The following is a 17,016-nucleotide window of genomic DNA, read 5'->3' on the forward strand; positions in this document are numbered from 1 at the left end:
CTGGTGTTATCTGTTGAGCAAATTTTCCGTGATTATACGAATTTCTATCGTTTGTACAAGTCATGAAGTCTGATCCGTAAAAATTGCTGTGAAGAACGTATTCCTGGTGTGTCAGTGAAAATCTTTGCCTTCCTGGGAGAGCGGAATAAACAAAGCTCGCCACATGTGTTTCCACAGTTCTTAAAGTTTCATATATTGCGATGAATGATTTTTGATGGAATATTTGTGAAAACAGCAAAAACTGTTTACCTACCACAGCGAACCTTCTTCAGATAGAATGTATTACTTTGACTTTTATTGGTATTCCCCAAAGTTCAAAATGACAGCAAAAGGTATCAGATACCAGATTTTGTTTGCTACTGTGATAATCCTGATTCAAGGAAGTCTCATTGGTATTCTTCTCATAATCTTGTTCCGGCTTGTGGCAAGATAAGGTACCTCTCCGGCGCGGTCAATGACTCACGGTCTCTCTAACATAATAGGTCCCCCGCGAACTCAGCCAGCAGTAGGGTTATCTGTAATGACAAGGCGAACTTAGTTGCACCTTACTGTGCGCTTTAATGTCAGACCACACATGTATTTTTACTTTTCTACGTAGAGGAGGAGGGAAAAAAATTTAATTTAATTGTAGTAATAGCGTACGATGTGATATTGTTAACTGATGACCTCAGATGTTGAGTCCCATAGTGCTCAGAGTCATTTGAACTATTTTTTGTGATATTGTTCCACCATAATTTCAAAATTTTGAAGTGTCATTGTAGGTGCCTTCGTACACGTTTTCAGACACAATTGGAACGTACTGTCTCAGGCAGAAGAAACATTATTGCAATTTAAAAAAAAATATTCCGTGTTATTATGCCGTGGTCGAAGGGATTTCACTTTCAAACCAGACGTTTCGTCTATATCTGCGGAGAATATTTTCAAGGGGGTTCGTAGCTTCGTTGAATGTCCGATTCACACACTGGTTCGCTACTGTAGCCCGGAATATTTTATTTAATTGTGACAATTCCGGCAGTGAAAAAGTTTGCGTTTTATAATGAAACGTTATTAATCACGTAGCATCGTACCTTAAAAGGAGCACGATATCGGAAAATGTCACTCCGACAGAAACTGGAGAAAAACGAGTAAATGTTAAATCAATCTCTCTAAGACCCCACATAGATCCCTAAGTCTTGCATAGAACCTTACAGAGCTACGGAATCTGTCAACGTTGAATATTTACTCATTTATGTTATGCGAGTGTTTGATGACACAGATTGTTTCAAAGTAAAGCGGCATCCATTTCCTGAACACAAGAGGAAAGGAATACCTGCTTTGTATCCTCTTCGTTAATAATGACACACACACATTATATATATATATACATATATATATATATATATATAATCACTCCATCAGTAGTCTGTGTATCGCTGTCAAAGGGTCAGTCTTTGGCGCAATGCTGTATTTGATGTTTCAAACAATGCTTGCTGGAGGCAGCACTCAAACACAAGAATGATTCTCCGTAAATCTTCACGTGCGAGTATACACATAATAGGTCCGAACAGCTCTTGCAGGGTATACACTGCTTACCGTCCTTTGAACGTGCTGTAATTTTTACATTATTTACGTACTTGATTAAAGGTGCAACATTTCACAGCTTTGTGTGTAAATGACAATGTAAACACTAGAAGACCGTCCAATGAGTGGCTGTGACAGTGGCATAGGAATCTAGTTTGTATTGTGCTGGTGATATATTTTCTGATTTCTTTATTCTTTCCTTAAATCGTTTCTGGCTGGTAACCTGATGATTTTATCAATAAAGCTACAACCCGGGTTTTTTCACAGCTTACATTGATATAGCTGACATTCTCGCTGTCGAAAGATCAATTACTCGCATATCCTTCTATAGTTCTACCAGCATTGAGACAAAATTAGTTTTCACATTTAAAAAATGTACGCTCTTAAGTCAGAATTGCTAACACGCATTGACTGCGATTACTCCATTTCACATTGGAAGCTCTATTTCGAAAACTCGGTTTAGCCTACCATAATAAGTTTACTATTATTACAATCACTTTCCTTTTCTTTCCTCTCCAGCCAGTCAATCTCTTTCTTAAAATTCAGGAACTGATTATTAGCCTACTTCGATAATTTGTACTATTTAATTCTGACGTGTTCATTTTGCGTCATTTTAGTATGTTTATTTTCTTTTAGGACCAATAGAGTCCACGTCATATCAGGAATTTTTTGAATCCTTTTTTTGCCATCTCTGATGGCTGCCTTTTCTTCACTCTGCAGCCGCTATTTTGCTTCTGCTGATCGTGGCAGCCTGTACAGATGTTGATCAGTGATATTAACTTTGAATGTTCATAGATGTCATCCTGATTCAGTCCAATGCCCATGAGTTATTTTCTAACTTCCTTGGCCATTTTCCGGAGACTTCGCGTGTTGTTGTTATTGTTGTTCTGGTCCTCAGTCCTGAGACAGGTTTGTTGCAGCTCTCCATGCTACCCTATCCTGTGCAAGATTCTTCATCTCCCAGTTCTTACTGCAACCTACATCCTTTTGAATCAGCTTCATATATTCATCTCTTGGTCTCCCTCTACGATTTTTACCCTCCACACTGCCCTCCAATGCTAACTTTGTGATCCCTTGATGCCTCAGAACATGTCCTACCAACCGGTCCCTCTTTCTTGTCACGTTGTGCCACAAACTCCTCTTCTCCCCAATTCCATTCAATACCTCCTCATTAGTTATGTGATCTACCCATGCAATCTTCAGCATTCTTCTGTAGCACCACATTTCGAAAGCTTCTATACTCTTATTGCCCAAACTATTTATCGTCCATGTACTACTTCCATACACGGCTACACTCCATACAAATACTTTCAGAAACGGCTTCCTGACACTTAAATCTATACTCGATGTTAACAAATTTCTCTTTTTCAGAAACGATTTCCTTGCCATTGCCAGTTTACATTGTATATCCTCTCTACTTCGACCATCATCAGTTATTTAGCACCCAAAATAGCAAACCTCATTTACTACTTTAAGCGTCTCATTTCCTAATTTAATACCATTAGCATCACCCGACTTAATTCGACTGCATTCCATTACGCTCGTTTTGCTTTTGTTGATGTTCATCTTATATCCTCCTTTCAAGACACTGTCATTTCCGTTCAGCTGCTCTTCCAAGTCCTTTGCTGTCTCTGACAGAATTACAATGTCATCGGCGAACCTCAAAGTTTTTATTTCTTCTCCATGGACATTAATACCTACTCCGAATTTTTCATTTGTTTCCTTTACTGGTTGCTCAATATCCAGATTGAGTAACAACGGGGATAGGCTACAACCCTGTCTCACTCCCTTCCCAACCACTGCTTCCCTTTCATGCCCCTCGACTCTTATAACCGCCATCTGGTTTCTGTACAAATTGTAAATAGCCTTTTGCTCCCTGTATTTTACTCCTGCCACCTTCAGAATTTGAAAGAGAGTATTCCAATCAACATTGTCAAAAGCTTTCTCTAAGTCTACAAATGCTAGACACGTAGGTTTGCCTTTCCTTAATATTTCTTATAAGATAAGTCGTAAGGTCAGTATTGCCTCACGTGTTCCACTATTCCTACGGAATCCAGACTGAAATTCCCCGAGATCGGATTCTACCAGATTTTCCATTCATCTGTAATGAATTGGTGTTAGTATTTTGCAGCTGTGACTTACTAAACTGATAGTTCGGTAATTTTCACATCTATCAACACCTGCTTTCGTTGGGATTGGAATTATTACATTCTTCTTGAAGTCTTAGGGTATTTCGCCCTTTTCATACATCTTGTTCAAAAGATGGTAGAGTTTTGTCAGGGCTGGCTCTCCCAAGGACGTCAGTAGTTCTAATGGAATGTTGTCTACTCCCGGTGCCTTGTTTCGACTCAGGTCTTTCAGTGCTCTGTCAAACTCTTCACGCAGTATTATACCTCCCATTTCATCTTCATCTACATCCTCTTCCATTTCATAATATTGTCCTGAAGTCCCATCGCCCTTGTATAGACCCCCTATATACTCCTTCCATCTTTCTGCTTTACCTTCTTTGCTTAGAACCGGGTTTCCATCTGAGCTCTTGATATTCATACAAGTGGCTCTCTTTTCTCCAAAGGTCTCTTTAATTTTCCTGTAGGCAGTATCTATCTTACCTCTAGTGAGACAAGCCTCTACATCCGTACATTTGTCCTCTAGCCATCCCTGCTTAGCCATTTTGCACCTTCTGTCGATCTCATTTTTGAGACGTTTGTATTCCTTTTTGCTTGCTTCATTTACTGCATTTTTATATTTTCTCCTTTCATCAATTAAATTCAATATTTCTTCTGTTACCCAAGGATTTCTACTAGCCCTTGCCGTTTTAACTACTTGATCCTCTGCCGGCTTCACTACTTCAATCCCTCAGAGCTACCCATTCTTCTTCTACTGTGCTTCTTTCCCCCATTCCTGTCAATTGTTCCCTTATGCTCTCCCTGAAACTCTGTACAACCCATCTCCTTAAATTCCCAACTTTTTGCAGTTTCGTCAGTTTTAATCTACAGTTCATAACCAATAGATTGTGGTCAGAGTCCACATCTGCCCTTGGAAATGTCTTACAATTTAAAACCTGATTCCTAAATCTCTGTCTTACCATTATATAATCTATCTGATACCTTCTAGTATCTCCAGGATTCTTCCATGTATACAACCTTCTTTTATGATTCTTGAACCAAGTGTTGGCCATGATTAAGTTGTGCTCTGTGAAAAATTCTACCAGACGGCTTCCTCTTTCATTTCTTACCCTTAATCCATATTCACCTACTATGTTCCCTTCTCTTCCTTTTCCTACTCTCGAATTCCAGTCATCCATGACTATTAAACTTTCGTCTCGCTTCACTACATGAATAATTTCTTATATCTCGTCATTCATTTCATCAATTTCGTCATCATCTGCAGGGCTAGTTGGCAAATAAACTTGTACTGCTGTAGTAGGCGTGGGCTTCGTGTCCATCTTGGCCACAATAATGTGTTCACTATGCTGTTTGTAGTAGCTTACCCGCACTCCAATTCTTTTATTCGTTATTAAACCTACTCCTGGATTACCCCTATTTGATTTTGTGTTTATAACCCAGTATTCACCCGACCAAAAGTCTTGTTCCTCCTGCCACCGAACTTCACTAATTCCCACTATATCGAACTTTAACCTGTCCATTTACCTTTTTAAATTTTCTAACCTACCTGCCCGATTAAGGGATCTGACATTCCACGGTCCGATCCGTAGAACGCCAGTTTTCTTTTTTCTGATAACGACGTCCTCCTGATTAGTCCTCGCCCGGAGATCCGAATGGGGGACTATTTTACCTCCGGAATATATTATCCAAGAGGACGCCATCATCATTTAACCATAAAGTCAAGCTGCATGCCCTCGGGAAAAATTACGGCTGTAGTTTCCCCTTGCTTTCAGCCGTTCGCAGTACCAGCACAGCAAGCCCGTTTTGGTTAGTGTTACAAGACCAGATCAGTTAATCATCCAGACTGTTGCCCCTGCATCTACTGAAAAGGCTGCTGCTCCTCTTCAGGAACCACACGTTTGTCTGGCCTCTCAACAGATATCTCTCCATTGTGGTTGCACCTACGCTACGGCCATCTGTATCGCTGAGGCGCACAGGGCTCCCCACCAACGGCAACGTCCATGGTTCTGAGTACATTAAGTCTATTTCCTTAGACGGGTTGTGTCCACCCTGAGCAAATGTCCACAGAGCTTTAGTCGTTTTTATGATGTCTCAGCAGGGCATTATCCCGGTATAGCTCCTCTTCCTCGCAGTCTGTGCTGTTCCTCTACTGTCGTAGACACTATTATTTTCGGAAATATCTTCCACGCAAACCCCTATATTTCCCTTAGTCCAGCCTGTTTTGTCATTCTGAGGGAATCACTTGTCTACAGACTTTCCGTTATCATCACTGTTTTATACTGCCCGAGTTTACTTTGTATTGAATTCACCTTTGTCTTCCATAGAACATGTCTACAACGAAAAGCAACAGCCATCCTATCTCTCCTGCTGTCGTTGCCATCTTTTAGACTAGTTTAATCTGCACTGTTTTACTGAGGTACCTTTTATGTTTTACAGTACGTTTTCATTAAGTAATGTGGCGTTGCTCGGGTGTCGGATGAGGAGGTCTCCGTGTCGGGAGGCGAATGTTAGAAAACACTTACAGATAGATTGACGACGCAGCTTTACACCTTCCTGATCCTGGACGTGCAAGAACTAGTAAGCTCGATCCAGCTTCGATCACCAGCATATGTATCCCCACTAAAAGCGCAGTGTTCGTTTAAAACTTCGAAACTCAAACTTTCTGACTACGTAATAGTGCTTAACATTCATCAGTGTGGGCGATCTCTAACATACAGAACTTTCTAAAACATAACGTAGTTTCCACGGAGTAACCAACCTTTAATTTTAGTCTCGTAAATATTTTTCACTTGAAATGAAATTTTCAAGCTATTAACATGTCATGTAATCAATAATCATTGCAAGTGCCATCCACTCAGTAACACAAAACTACCGTTGATTCGCGACTCCATGGAGTGCTGTGTGCACAACGACCATATTATTGTGATCGTTTCTTAGCTTTGGTTACTGATAATAACTTGATACCAGTGTCTATGACTTTAATTTGTATACCACAGCACTGTAGATGATCACTATGTTATTGAAAATCGATTTTGATATCAATAAACCATCAATATTAAGCCCAACGCTGACCTTCCTTCTAATAACAAAACTACCAATTACAAGATTATAAACGTTGTATAACATGCTGCTATATTCCGAAAACTCATATTATATACAGTGCTCTTGGTGTTTCCCCAGCTGACTTCAAATACACTTAGATGACAACATTCACGGACCAGTGATACCCCCCGGCCATTGTGGTCGAGCGGTTCAAGGCGCTTAAGTCCGGAACCGTGTTGCTGCTACGGTCGCAGGTTCGAATCCTGCCTCGGGCATGAATGTGTGTGGTGTCCTTGGGTTGGTTAGGTTTAAGTAGTTCTAAGTCTAGGGAACTGATGACCTCAGGTGTTAAGTCCCATAGTGCTCAGAGCCATTTGAACCATTTTTGAACCAGCGATACCCACATACACAAAAGGTAAGGTGGAAGTATTGCCTGAAAAAGGTATAAAAGGGCAGTATTTTGAAGGAGCTGTCATTACTACTCAGGCGATTCAAGTGAAAAGGTTCCCAATGTGATTATAGTCGTACGACGGCAATTAACAAACTTCGAATGCGAAATGGCAGTTGGAACTAGAAGCATGAGATATTCTATTTCGAAAATTGTGAGAGAATTCAATATTCTGAGATCCACAGTGTCAAGAGTTTGCCAAGAATAACAAGTTCCAGGCATTACCTCTCACCACGGACAATGCAGTGCCGATGGTCTTCATTTAAAGACCGAGAGCAGCGGCATTTCCGTACAGTTTTCAGTGCTGACAGACAAGTAACACTATGTGAATTAACCGCAGAAATCAATGTGGGAAGTACGACGGACGTATCCGTCAGAACACTGCGACAAATTGTTGCGTTAATGGGCTATGGCAGCATACGACCTGCGAGAGTGCCTTTGCTAACAGCATGACATCACCTGCAGTACCTCTCCTGGGTTCGTGACCGTATCGGTTGGACTCTGTATGACTGGAAAACTGTGACCTGGTGAGACGAGTCCCGATTTTCGTTGGTAAGAGCTGATGGTAGGGTTCGGGTATAGCACAGACCCCGCGAAGCCGGGGACACAGGTTGACAGTAAGGCACGGTGAAAGATGATGGCGGCTATATAATGGTGTGAGCTGTGGTTACAGTGAATGGAATGGGTCTTGATCCAGCTGAACTGATCACAGATTGGAAATGTTTATGCTCTGCCAGTTGAAAACCATTTTTAGCAATTCGTGGACTTCATGTTCCCTAAACCACCACTGGGCCACAACTGTCAACGGTTGGTTTGAAGAACATTCTGGACAATCCGAGGGAATTGTTTGGCAACCCCATCGAAAATTCATGGGCCATAATCGAAAGGTACGTTAGTGCAAAAAATTTGCCATCAGGAACTCTTTCGCAATTATGGACGGCTATAGAAGCAGCGTGGGTCAATGTTTCTTTAGCGGACTTCCAACGACTTGGTGAGTCGATGGCCACGTCCAGTTGCTACACTCTGGTGGGCTAAATAGGAACCGACACTGTACTAAGAGGTTTCGCATCACTTTTGTCACATCATTGTATTTCAGTTTATCCCAATTCAGTATCAGACAGCAATAAAAAAAATCTTGGCCTAGCGCAAAATAAATTATGTGAAACAGTTCGTACACATAGTAAAGAACTGCAAGTCACAATTTTCGTTTTAGAGGCTTCGTATTGCATTACTGGCGCCCGACGCGCCATCGCTACTGCCGGCAGCAACTCATCCTTGTCTGGATACTTTCATCTGCTCTATGTCCTCTGGATACTGCGTGGTGTTATAATAAACATTATTTCTGCAAAATTTTATAGCAACGTTAGCAGCATGATACTTAGTTTCCTATCTTTATAGAGCACATTAGAATCAAAAATTCCGTACTGACGTTTGCGATAGACGCAGCGTCTAAGGGTAATGTACCTTTCTCGAACGATATTTGGAAGCCAGCTTTTACAACTCGTTCCTTCAGCGTGTTTTTCACTTCCACAACTGTTTTTACGTTTGCTGACAGGATCATCAGGTCATCGGTGAATGCCCGGCAGCTTTCTCTGACATAATTCTTTAAAGTAAGACTTCGATCAGTAATCCTCACCCTGCTACCTGCCAATTTCTTTTCCCAATCATGGATGATCTGTGCTTTGGAGAGCACCTTCTAAGTCTGAGGTACGACAGGTCCACGGTGGTTGCTTACATCAGCCCCTTCTCACTCTTTGCCTAGTGGATGAATCAATACGGTTTTCCATTCACCGGGTCTTATTCTAGCTCCCCAGATTTTCCCTTCACTTGGGACATTAAGGGTGATTCCAACTAGATTTTGCAATATTTACTCTATGATCGAGTCTTCTCTTGTGGCTTTGTTGTTCTTTTCTAGTATCTTTACCCCCGAAAGTTCATCAAGAAGAGCGATGTCGTTATTTGTTTGTTCTGGCACTGTTCTCGGTTGTGTTTTCTGGATTCTTCAAAGGTTAGGATGTTATTGTGGGTGGCGTGTATCCCCTTTTTGCAACACAAAAGGGCACGTGGACTAACACGGTTCTTTATTTACATGAACAGATAGCTGATACTTAACTTTAATAGTGTCCATGTGTTGTGATACAAGCGCGTCCGTAATAGTTTGCGTGGCAACAGGACCATTCTTCGGAAAACTGCTGCCAGCGCACACGCCCTGGGCTGAGGGAGTGTCCTGGGACGATGACGGGGACGGCGATGGCGGGTCCAGCTCCTTTGGTTCGGTGAGCTCGGACGGCAGAGGTGGGGCTCATCGTCCATCCGCTACTCCAGGGGTGCCCTGGTGGCACCAGCGGTCGGCTGCGGAGCCCGTGAATCTGGGGAAAGAAAAGCAGCCGAATCATGGGACAAATGACACGCAAGAATCTGGTTCTGGTGGCTGCGCTGCAAGCCGTCGGGACCTGCAATCAAGTACATAAAAGAGCCAATGCGTTCCTGGATCTCGCCTGTTTCCCAACTCCCATGGTTGTCATAAACCCTGGAAAGAAAACAATCTCGCGCCGCGCAAAGCGAAACTTGCGGACCACTGGTGGCGCCGGAAGGGGCGATGGGTGCAGCAGCGTCCGATGGCGGAGGCCATGCAGAAGTTCCGTCGGTGATGATCCGTCTCGTAGATTGAAGCGATAGGAGGCGAGAAAGAGTTGCTGCGCCTGTTTCTGTGTGTGTGTGGTACGAATCTTGATCATCTGTTGCTGAAAGTGCATACGAAACGTTCTGCTTCTCCGTTGGACTGGGGGTGAAATGGAGCACTTGTTAGGTGAAGTTCACAAAGATTTTCTAAATCTCGTCAAGTGAGCTGTGGTACGTTGTCCGACACAAGCACTTCGGCAAACCTTCTAAGGAAAATATGGAGGACAATGCCTGACTGGTGCTTCGTAATGTGGTAGAAGCCAAAGGCACCGCAAAGGGGAACTTGCTGAAGGAGTCTACAACTACGAGCCAACGAGTGTTCCAAAATGATCATACGAAGTCTATGTGCACTCATTGCCATGGTGATTGAGTCTGAGGCCAAGCTGCGAAAGTCTGTAGCGAAGCGGATTGGTTTTCCGCGTATACGCGACACTGCGATGTCATCTGCTCAGTGTAGGCGTCCATGCTCTACCAAGTGCAGTGCCGTTGCGTTAACTGTTTAGTATCAACCCTTCCCCAATGTCCTTAGTGGAGCAATCGCAACACATCCTTTTGCAATACTTTGGGAATAAACACACGCGATTGTCCACTGTCAATTTGAACTGAAAGGTTATGCCGACGTGCAAAGTATCGGCGCACAGCTGAGGTCTGGATACTATTCAACGAAAGAGGCAAAGAAGTGTGAATGTAATGCAACATAATCTTCAGATCTGGGTTTGCTTCCGTGGCCTGTGCAATTTTTCTGTAGTGCAATGGGTTCGATCAATTCAGAGTCGTGGACATCGATTTGCAACAAGTTGGGGCAGCTGCATCAAAATCAGAGTCTGGGCCAATCGGAAGCCTAGATATGGCGTCTGCATTTCCATACTTTGCAATTGGTATGTACATAATTTCATACTGATAATGCAAAAGCAACAAGGCCCGACTTAGCAATTTAGAGGCAGAGCGTGTAGGAACTGCAAAGGCTTGTGGCTTTGTCATTAAAAAGAACTTCCGACCATACAAATGGTGATGGAATTTGGTCACATCATACACAATTGGGAGAGCCTCTTTTTCTATTTGGGAGTAACTGCAATGAGTTTGAGTTAACAACTTCCGAGGCAAAAGCAATTGGCCTGTATTGCGAACTAATTCTGTGCTATATCGCAGCGCCGATTACGTAGGAAGAAGCGTCGACTTGCAAAACTACCGACTTGGCAGGGTCAAAATGCCCTAAAAATCTGTCATTAAGCAAAGAATTAGAGTTTTTAACATGTTTCAGCCCTGTCAGCAATGTAATAAATTAATATTTCAAAAATCCACCTCAGTTGCGAAATGTTATTGGTCTTTACCCAGGTTTCAGCTAGAGTAACCAAGCCTTCTTCAGAAGCATAAAATAAACTTATGAAGAAGGCTAGATTAGTCTAGCTGAAACCTGGATAAAAACCAGTAACATTTCGCAACTGAGGCCGAGTTTTGAAATACTAAAGCATTAGAGTTTCTGAAATGCGTCTTGACAGCCTTTGGTTCACACGAAAGGCAAGCAAGCGCTACAATGGAGCCGCGATCTCAGTGGCGTTCGGTATGAACCTAATGTAGTACGTCATTTTTCCTAATACTGACTGCTGTTCAGACACATAGCGAGAAACAAGCAGGTCACGGAGCAAATGAGATTGGAATGGTGCGCAACCTGACTGTTTGTCACATGACGTAAGTACTGTAGTTCAGTATGAAAAAAGCTACACTTTTCGAGACGGCTCATGATCTGCCTCTGACAACACTCGAAAAAGAGTACGCAAATTGGCAACGTGTTCCTCTGGTGTACGACCTGAGACGACAATACCGTCTAGGTAATTTGAACAAAATGGCACTTTTGCAGTCAGCTATTCCAAGTAACGTTGAAAAATGGCAGGAGCGAAAGCACTGGCGAAGGGCAAACGCAGATACTTGAACAAAGTGTGTATCTACAGCAAACACTTTCTGTGATTCTTCATCCAATAGAATTTGCATCGCGGAAATCTATCTAAGAAAATGAACGTCCTGCACTAAGCCTGTCCATGATTTCCTCAGGGTAAGGTAACGGATAAGTGTCAAGTACCGTCTGTGGATTGACTGTAGATCAACCAGAAGGCTTAGGCGACAAAACGAGAGTTACACCATTATCTTTCCAATCTTTTAAGTCACTGGCAACTGTGTTTCTTAAAGCGATTGGAACAGGACGGACCCGGAAAAACTTAGGCTGCATATTGTCTTTCTATTTTAAATGAGCTACAATGTCATTAGCTTTGCTCATTCCATTTTAAAATAGTTCAGGAAAATCTTTAAGCAAGACAACTACACTGTCTTTTGGAGTAAAATCAGTCACCGAAAGTACATTGTCTTGGATTCTAAGTCCAAACGAATCAAAGGCATCTAAACCGAAAATGTTCTCACTGTCTCTTGATTTTAGCGCAGTAAAATTTACTGTCCTAGTGTGAGGTTTGTAAGTGGCAACCAAACTACATTGTCCAAGAACTGGAATTTCCTGTCCGTTTAAGCAGTGATGAGCTTGCTATATTTAGAAGGGCGTGCGGAGCATAATTGTTTGTACTTGGTACGATTGAGCAAAGTGACTGAGGCACCTGTGTCTAACTGAAAGTTCACTAGACGGCCAGCGATTCGTAATGAGACAAACACTTCGTTAGAACTTTGTTGCACAGCACTAGGGCAAGAAGGATAGACAACTTCAATTTTATTTTTGTTTGCTCTTTATTCGCACGAAGTAATGGCCGCTATCGACAGGGGATCTCAAGTTGATTCCGTATTTCTAGATTTCCGGAAAGCTTTTGACACCATTCCTCACAAGCGACTTCTAATCAAGCTGCGGAGCTATGGGGTATCGTCTCAGTTGTGCGACTGGATTCGTGATTTCCTGTCAGGAAGGTCGCAATTCGTAGTAATAGACGGCAAATCATCGAGTAAAACTGAAGTGATATCAGGTGTTCCCCAGGGAAGCGTCCTGGGACCTCTACTGTTCCTGATCTATATAAATGACCTGGGTGACAATCTGAGCAGTTCTCTTAGACTGTTCGCAGATGATGCTGTAATTTACCGTCTAGTAAGGTCATCCGAAGACCAGTATCAGCTGCAAAGCGATTTAGAAAAGATTGCTGTATGGTGTGTCAGGTGGCAGCTGACGCTAAATAACGAAAAGTGTGAGATGATCCACATGAGTTCCAAAAGAAATCCGTTGGAATTCGATTACTCGATAAATAGTACAATTCTCAAGGCTGTCAATTCAACTAAGTACCTGGGTGTTAAAATTACGAACAACTTCAGTTGGAAGGACCACATAGATAATATTGTCGGGAAGGCGAGCCAAAGGTTGCGTTTCATTGGCAGGACACCTAGAAGATGCAAGAAGTCCACTAAAGAGACATCTTACACTACACTCGATCGTCCTCTGTTGGAATATTGCTGCGCGGTGTGGGATCCTTACCAGGTGGGATTGACGGAGGACATCGAAAGGGTGCAAAAAAGGGCAGCTCGTTTTGTATTATCGCGTTATAGGGGAGAGAGTGTGGCAGATATGATACACGAGTTGGGATGGAAGTCATTACAGCATAGACGTTTCTCGGCGCGGCGAGACCTTTTTACGAAATTTCAGTCACCAACTTTCTCTTCCGAATGCGAAAATATTTTGTTGAGCCCAACTTACATAGGTAGGAATGATCATCAAAATAAAATAAGAGAAATCAGAGCTCGAACAGAAAGGTTTAGGTGTTCGTTTTTCCCGCTCGCTGTTCGGGAGTGGAATAGTAGAGAGATAGTATGATTGTGGTTCGATGAACCCTCTGCCAAGCACTTAAATGTGAATTGCAGAGTAGTCATGTAGATGTAGATGTAGATGTAGAACCTGTTTTAGTATTTGAACTCTCAGCGTTCACTGCATGTGCACGATCGTGTTTTTTCTGGGAGTGGAAAAAATTGGCAGTTTTGTGCCGTTTTAAACAAACTGCTTCGACATATCCGTTTCTTCTTCAAGTGTAACACGTTGGGTTACGTGATGGACAGTCCTCTACTTTGTGGCGAACAAAACATCTAGAGCAAGACTTCATTAAATTCACAGGCCTGTTTACATATTTAGGTAGCTTTCCGCGCGGCTGTGTACGCGCTCGTTGTTGTGGCTGCTCCCAAGGGGCGACTCGACCCGGCAAGTCGAGGCCTGGTCCAACTTAACGGCCCCTATGGCACCCGAATCATATTGCTCTAAGATATGCAATAGTTGGTGAAGTGATGGACCAGGGTAATTTAAGATTGTTCCCATATTCTACTATCTGGGGCATTTAATGTTATTGCATTCCGGATCATTAAATCACTGAAAAAGTTGCCACGAGTACTCTTAAATTTACACTTCCTACCGGCAAGGTGGCACAGTGGTTAGCACACTGGATTGGCATTCGGGAGGACGACGGTTCAATCCCGCGTCGGCCCATCCAGATTTAAGTTTTTCCTAAATCGCCTCAGATTAGATTAGATTAATACTTGTTCCATAGATCATGAATACGACACTTCGTAATGATGTGGAACGTGTCAGGTTAAAGAAAGATGTCTGTACAAGATATTACATTACACAAAATATTGCATGACACTAATGCTTAAGTTAGTTTTTTCCCCTCCCTTAATTTATATCTAAAAATTCAGCCAATGAGTAGAAGGAGTTGTCATCTAGAAATTCTTTTAATTTATTTTTAAATGTTGGTTGACTATCTGTCAGGCTTTTGATTCTGTTTGGTAGGTGACCAAAGACTTTTGTGGCAGCATAATTTACCCCCTTCTGTGCCAAAGTCAGATTTAACCCTACATAGTGAAGATCATCCTTTCTCCTGGTGTTATAGCTATGCACACTGCTATTACTCTTGAACTGGGCTGGATTATTAACAACAAATTTCATAAGTGAATATATATGCTGTGAGGTTACTGTGAGGATCCCTAGATCCTTAAATAGATGTCTGCAGGATGACCATGGGTGGACTCCAGCAATTATTCTGATTACACGTTTTTGAGCAATGAATACTTTTCTACTCAACGATGAATTACCCCAGAATATGATACCATACGAAAGCAGTGAATGAAAGTAGGCATAGTAAGCTAATTTACTGAGATTCTTATCACCAAAATTTGCAATAACGCTAATAGCATACGTAGCCGAACTCAGACGTTTCAGCAGACCATCAATGTGTTGCTTCCAGTTTAACCTCTCATCAATGGACACACCTAAAATTTTTGAAAATTCTACCTTAGCTACAAACTTCTGTTCAACGTCTATATTTATTACTGGAGTTATGCCATTTACTGTACGGAACTGTATATACTGTGTTTTATGAGAATTTAAAGAGAGTCCGTTTGCTGAGAACCACTTAATAATTTTGTGAAAAACATCATTTACAATTACATCACTTAGTTCTTGGTTTTTCGATGTTATTACTATACTTGTGTCATCAGCAGAAAAAACTAACTTCGCATCTTCATCAATATGGAATGGTAAGTCATTAATGTATATCAAGAACAGTAAAGGACCTAAGACCGAACCCTGTGGGACTCCGAACTTGATAGCCCCCCAGTTTGAGGAATCAGCTGTTGTATTAATATTACATGAACCACTTATTTCTACTTTCTGCATTCTCCCAGTTAAGTATGAATTAAACCATTTGTGCACTGCCTCCCTCAAACCATAATGATTTAGCTTATCTAAAAGAACTCCATGATTTACACAGTCAAAGGCCTTTGAGAGATCACAAAAAATACCTCAGGCAAATGCCGGGATGGATCTTTTAAAAGGACACGGCCGACATCCTTCTCTATCCGATGAGACCGATGACCTCGAAGTTTGGTCTCCTCCCCCCCCCCTCCCCCAAATCTGCTCAACCCTTTACACTTCCTAGTCACGCCCGTTAATTCTGTGTACCACTGGCGTTACGTCTGTTTCGGCTTTTTCTGCAAGCGAAAGAACTGATGTCTAGCTGCAGCAGCTTCGTCTTGGTGGTCATAGAACTTGGGTAAAGGAACGATTACTTGGCCATAGCTAAGTTTGTCGAGAGACACGGTTGGAAATAGTCTTTGTAGTAGCGTGAACACTGGGGACCCCGCAATCCAAATGAACTATTGTAACTTTACAGTACCTTCAACATGATGAACTTGACAATGTGCTTGGAACTGAGTCAGGTCTTTGAGCCATTCCTCTTCTCTGTCGTTAAATTGCCGGAACGTTGGGATACTGGTCGTTGGTACTTGTTGTGCTGATTGTTTGGTCGGTTTTGCAGCCGACGCAGATTTTGTGCAGCCAGTAATTGTTGTACCGTCGTCAGCAAGGTAGAAATTTGTTGGTTCTGAAACATCCATCACATTGGCTGTCTGCGGCTGGGGTGCGGGGTCTGCGTGCTAAGGGGGCGGGGAATTAATAGTTTAGACAAATACGTTTTAGTAAAAAGCAACCAGAGCCTCTGAAAACAAAAATGTGATGAGTCCTACGGGTCCCCTCCAGGAACACACGCAAGAACACAACAACAAATTGGCAAAGAGAAACACGATTGCTCCTGCAAATTAAGAGACAAGAGAAGCAAGCAAAATCGTCGGCCAAGTTGATTAACTTCGATGGCCACTGAATTGTCCTCGTGCCACTGTAGTATTGTTTTGTTGTAGGAAGCAGGGGAGAGGATGTTATTATGGGTGGCCGGTATACTCTTTCTACAACACAAATACACAAAAAAGGTTAAAATGGCTCTGAGCACTATGGGACTTAACATCTGTGGTCATCAGTTCCCTAGAACTTAGAACTACTTAAACCTAACTAACCTAAGGACATCACATATATCCATGCCCGAGGCAGGATTCGAACCTGCGACCGTAGCGGTCACGCGGTTCCAGACTGAAGCGCCTAGAACCGCACGGTCACACAGGCCGGCCCGCAAATACACGCGTGGATTAACAAGGTTCTTTATTTACATGAGCAGATAGCTGCTACTTTAATAGAGTACATGTATTGTAGTATAAGCTCATCCACAATACTAAGGCACCCTTGCAAATAATATCGGTAATCTTGCTATTGCAAACATAACTCTCGCTGTTAGTCTCGATCTGGTTGCTATGCACTGTCATAGCCTGAGTGAGCCAGTGAGTCGATGAGTGGACTGACATATG

At 42.4% G+C, this 17,016-nt stretch overlaps 1 protein-coding gene across 1 annotated transcript in view; it reads left to right on the top strand.

Annotated features, from left to right (window-relative positions):
- LOC126355566 (cholecystokinin receptor-like) overlaps positions 1–17,016 on the top strand; it is a 520,285-nt gene that overhangs the window by 486,710 nt on the left and 16,559 nt on the right. The gene's annotated exons all lie outside the window — the stretch shown is intronic.

The sequence above is a fragment of the Schistocerca gregaria genome, chromosome 3 (assembly GCF_023897955.1).
Source record: "Schistocerca gregaria isolate iqSchGreg1 chromosome 3, iqSchGreg1.2, whole genome shotgun sequence".
NCBI lineage: Eukaryota > Metazoa > Arthropoda > Insecta > Orthoptera > Acrididae > Schistocerca > Schistocerca gregaria.